Genomic DNA, 5,891 nt, shown 5'->3' on the forward strand with positions numbered 1-5,891 from the left:
TACCCAAACAAAAACAATGCAGTGTATCTCATAAATACTATAAATACCTTTAGAAATAAATTGGATCCACTTCACTTATCTTTGGCTGCCATTAGCAAAGGAAGTGGTAAAATCAGAAGTCTGGAACAAGCAAGTGGAGAGAATGAAGGGAAAAATTCAGAATTGGGGAGTGATGTGGCTCAACCTGGAAGGAAGATTGACACTGATTAAAGCTCTTCTCTCAGCCTTGCCTATATATTAGTATGCAATCATTATGGCTCCGGAAAGTGCCCACAAGCAAATGGAACTGATAATTAGAAGCTTCCTCTGGCAAGGAGGAAAGCAAGATAATAAAAAATTCAGCCTTGTTAAATGGGAGCAAGTTACTCTTCCCTATGAAAAAGGAGGTATAGCAATACGCCTGCCAGGACTAATGAACATTGCTCTAGGGACAAAAATTATCTGGAGAATGATAAATGGGAACAACCACTGGTGGGAAAAAGTACTAACAATGAAATACTTAAATTGTCATAGAACAAAGCTGCTCACTGAAACTATTCCAGACAGGCCATGCACCCAAATATAGAAATTGGTTAAAAGGATAATTCCTCTCATTAGAGATCAAATATCCAAAAATCCAGGGAATGGAAAAACAATTTCTATCTGGGAGGATAGAATAATGGGGAAAAAACCCTTAAATCAACAACAAAATTTAAGGGGACTTCAGAGATGGATGGAAGAGCAAAGTTTTAACACTCTTTATTCTATTTTGGATTGGGATCAGAATAATTGGGTAAGATGGAAAAAGCTGGCTACACCACCAAGACTAAAAAGTAAGTGGGAAATTTTAAAAGTCCATCTGGCAGGGGCCACGCCCATCAACATAGAAGAGTAGGATGACTTTGTTTGGGACCCAAATGGAGGGGATTACACAGTGAAATCAGGGTACAACCTCCTCCAAAAACTCCACAATCAAAATGACTGGAGTCTTTGGAAGGCAGCTTGGAATTCAGAGAGTCTGCCCAAAATTAAAGTCTTCACATGGACACTTCTCAAAGGTAAAATTCTTACCTCTGAAAATTAAAAAAAAAAAAGGAATACAAGGGCCCTCAAAATGTGTCATGTGTCAAAAGGAGGAAGAATCAATCCAACACCTCTTCATTAACTGTATGGTGGCGAGAGAGTGCTGGAAACAGGCAACAAGTCCTTTGGAAATAAACATAAATCCAACAATTCAGTTGACAACTCTTCATAAAAACTAGGATGAAAGCTACCCATACACAAAGAGAAAAAAGGCAACAATAAATAGGATATGGAAATGTCTCCCTTCAATCCTGTGTTGGCAAATTTGGTTAGCCTGAAACAAATGCATTTTCAAAGAACAAAAGCCAAATCTAGGTAAGATCTTAGCAAAAACTTGGAGCCAAGTTGCAGAGATAATAAGTACAAATGGAATCTCAAAAATGGACCAGAACGACTTACAACAAGAAGAGAAAGACTGGTACAGCAAAGAAATGTTAGAAAACAAAGCAAAAGCAACAGCTATAGCAAAAAATAAAGAATTTCACACAAACAAGAATTGGAAATTAAGATTGGATGATAAAGAATTTGCAGAATGGATAAAAGAACAGAAGAGACACATTCTCTTTTTTGACGGAGCTGCAAAAATAACCCTGGTAAAGCAGGGGTAGGAGGAGTTATACTAGATCCAAATGGAAAAAGAAAATAACCTATGAATGGAGCCTTGGAGAAATGGCAAACAACAGGGCTTAAGCATACAACCTTCTCCTAGGCACAAGGCTTTTAAACAAAAAAGCTATCAAGGACCCTATAATACTAGGGGACTCGGCTATCATAATAGCAGCATTGGATGCCAAAAGGGACTTCAAAAGCATAGCCATCAACAAAATCTATCAAAGGATCAGAAAAATCTTTTAAAGCCTGGGAAAAATAACCATAAAGTATGTCCTGAGAAACCAAAATAAGGAGGCTGATAGCTGGCATGCCAACAATGCAATTGACAGACCAATTGGGGTTGTCAAAGAGAATAATGAAGTTTATGAAGAAATTATACCATGACCCCCACACCCAGTATGAGGATCGAGAAAGAAGATATAGATTCGAAGAATATCACAAGAAATTTTACAGGGGGGAAAAATAAAAAAGAAGAATCAAAACATCAATTCAAGATGGAGATTGCATGAGGAAAGCAGAGAATATATGTCAGCAGAGGTTCTCAACTGTAATCAACCTTGCTTAGAGCACACGACTCTCATAATCCCAAAAAGCTACACTATATGATGAAACAAGATTTCAATTGTCCTCCTCTCTTGGGCAAAGTCGGCATTAGTCATGTCAACCACGAACGCCTGGACCATAACGGTAATGCAAGTAACAGTCAAGTCTCCAAGTTCACCTGCACAAGCTCCCAGGCAACCTGAGACAGTAAGGCAATCAACAGCAGCAAGTCTCTCCTCAATAGAGACCAATACATTAGGACCAGAAACCACAAAACATTGAAGAATTGCCGCAAAGAAAGCGTGAGGAGATAGATGAAGAACCCTCGCACAGGAACCGTTGGATCCGGAGATCAACGGATAAGGAATGACATCAGAAGTATCGGGAGAGGAACTCGATGGAGGCAGATCAAGGGTCATCGGGCGCTAACTTGCACGAGATTTAGTCAAAGAGAAAAGGCGGGAATAAGCAGGAGTGGTATATCGGGAGGTGATTAAGCGGTAAGTGGTTTCAAGAGGGAACCCCCCAATTCCACTCACCGTTGGACACGTTGCAAGCAGGTGGGGCGAGAATACTGCTTTATCGGGCGGGTATTCTCCGCGCGATTTGCCCACCCGAAATCCTTGCTCGCCATTGGATCTATTGCGTGTGGATCGACAGTAGTGGAGAGACGTGCAGGTTGAATGATCGGCGTTTGGTGGTGTCCGTCAAATTTGACAGAGGAAATCTATGGTGGAGATTGAGCCTAATAAAGGTTAGTTTTGATAATCACACCAAGGTTGTGGAAAAGCGGAAATTTAGTCCCGTGTGTTTGTATTTATGTCTACCTTTTCCAAAATTAAGTGTGGGTTTTTGATTAAGTCCGCTTTTTCAAAGTTACGTGTGGGTTTGGTCTCTTCGCAAGGATTAAGGTGTTTCAGTCATATTTTGTATTTTTCGAAGTTTATAAGAAACAGGGTTGTTAAAGTAGCTGTGGGGACTGCGCTCCCTGTTGCGCTCTACTTTGATCCAGCCCTCCTCGGATTGTACAAAGAACTAGCTTCCTTTCCCCTTTTTTGCAATATATTAAAAGTAACTGACTATGTTATAAAAAAAATAAATTAAATAAATAAATAAATAAATACATAAAAAAAAAATAAAAAAAAAATACTATGCACAACTTCAAAATCTTACCACCCCAGAGGACTTGAATAATGGATTTGTATTCTAATTTAAGTCCTTAAATTAGGACATGAAATTTATATCAATTTGGGTAATCGTAGACTTATAAGGACACTACAATGTGTAAGGAATTCATAGAACAATTGTCACTTGAAAAAAGCAAATTCTTGATTATGACTAAGTGCTTAGATCTAAAATCCTAAATTCAAAAAGCATGAAAGAAAACTATAAAAAACTCAAACTAATTCAAACACACTTCTTGGAAAATGAAACACACATATGCTCGAAACTGGTTGAATGACTAGGCATGCATCAATGTCCCAATGTTGCAACCTTATTGGTTTCCCATGGCTACAGTGGTTGACTCCGAGTCTTGTACCTTGTCATGTATTGTTGGTTTTGAAAGGTAAATTGAAATGAATTGAAACCAATGATAGAATGAGTTCAGTTTGAGGGACTTACATGTACTAAGGCTTTCCAATTTGAGTGGCCACTCTTAGTCTTTTTCAACATCTAATGGTAGGCTCGCCTTTTCCATTCACTATTTAATTTATGAAAACATGGAAAATTAAGATGTCTTGAGACAATGCTAGTTTGATTAATCAAGAATGCATTAGGGCTTTTTCTCTTTAGAAAGAAGAAGAGAATGTCTCTCCTAATATTTTACTGAATTCAACAATAAGATGATCTCATGCACATCATGTAATCTATGATATATTTTCTCATGAATAATGATTAAAAAGAAAGATATGGATAAAAAATAAAACAAGCATGCACAATGATCCAAATAAATATGGACAACATTAAACTAGTATAAACAATTAACAAAGAAAACATGGAGGGACATGGGAGGCATCGGGTGGGAGGTTATGGTGGGAGGATAGGTATGTAACTCCTATTATCTTCCATCATTTAGATTTTTATTCGATGTTTGGTGTCGTCCAATTAGTGGAAAGATGCACACCTTTTAATCAATTAAACATCATACAAGTTAGGTGAAAATTCATTGTTGATCTGACCAATGGATTATGGATGCACTTGAAAGTTTCCCATTGTTTAACACATCAATAATTTGGTTTTTTTCCTATAGTTTGAGTCCACAATAAATACTAAATTTTCAAACAACCATAACTTCACATCGGGTGGGATAGCTATATCCCATGCATGGTTTAGAACATTTATGAGAGTGATTCTATCCCAATAATCCTTTGAAGGATTGACCATTGGCCTAGTATTTCTACAAGGAAAATAACTTTTGACCATGGGCCAATGTAACAATTGTTATGATATCAATTGAATTGAACCTAGAAGTTCATTTCATGAGAACGTCATGAATACATAAAGCAATCCATATAAAATAATAATTATTTATTATAAGAATATATTTATGAGTCATGATTCACTAATTACAATAAACATTTATAAATATACATGGTGGGTGATAGGTCATGTCTTTGGAAAATGTCATGACTTATTATTATTACACACTAATGATTACATAATATGACTATCCTTAGATGATTATTATTTATCACATAATAATCACTATATATGACCCTAGTTGTAATATATCTTAGATATATTATTGTTATTCCCTAAAATTGCTAGCAATAAAAGAGAATTAACCTCATGGGATGTATAAATAAGCCCTACACTTATAAATAGGTGGTACTCCTTTTTTCTCAAATAATAAAACATATTTCATTCAAAATAATAAATTTATCCATTCATAAGATCAACATTTAAGAGTGGGCCGAATAGAAAGACCCAATGGTAGAGAAATGATTTTAACTAGAAAATGAAAAATAAGTAATCCATTTCATGATGACCATTTATCAAGATAAAGTAAAGAAAATAGTTGAAGCAAAACCATAAGATGGAATGTAAGGCAATATTCCCCTGCAAAGAACTTTAAATGGTTTCATTTAATTATTTCGATAGGGATGAAAGGAGATACATACTTGAGATTTCATGTTTTCATAAAAGTTAGAGATCACAAAAGTTTTGAGCTCTAGAATATCCCGCTATGAAAACTTTTTTAAAAACTAATACAAATTGATTGTCCAAGATCAAATAAAATGTGTGCAAAAAAACACTACATAATATATGTGATACTTAAATGATAAATTAAAAATGTGTTGGTCCTATTGGATTGGGATGGGGCTCCTATGAACCATATATAAGAATCAACCTAGAAGAGAAAAGGAAACAACCATTGATCAAACTTATATGGATAAACCAAAGAATAAGTCTAAATGATCAGAAACTAAGAATAAACAAAGGGAAATGCTTTGTAAATATATTCACAAAATTTGGAAGTGGACAATGATGGAATTTTTCAAATAGGCAACTAGGACCATGAATAGAAGTAGTCGGCGTGGGCAGGGGTGTATCCATATGTTTTATACATAGAGGCAATCCACTTATATACATAGGTAGCCCACGTGGACATGGGAACATCGATATGGTTTACACGTAGAGGTAGCCCACATATACATAAGTATTGCTTGGAG

Source organism: Pinus tabuliformis, chromosome J, assembly GCF_031772625.1.
Source record: "Pinus tabuliformis cultivar Carrire ecotype Pingquan chromosome J, CPIR1, whole genome shotgun sequence".
NCBI lineage: Eukaryota > Viridiplantae > Streptophyta > Pinopsida > Pinales > Pinaceae > Pinus > Pinus tabuliformis.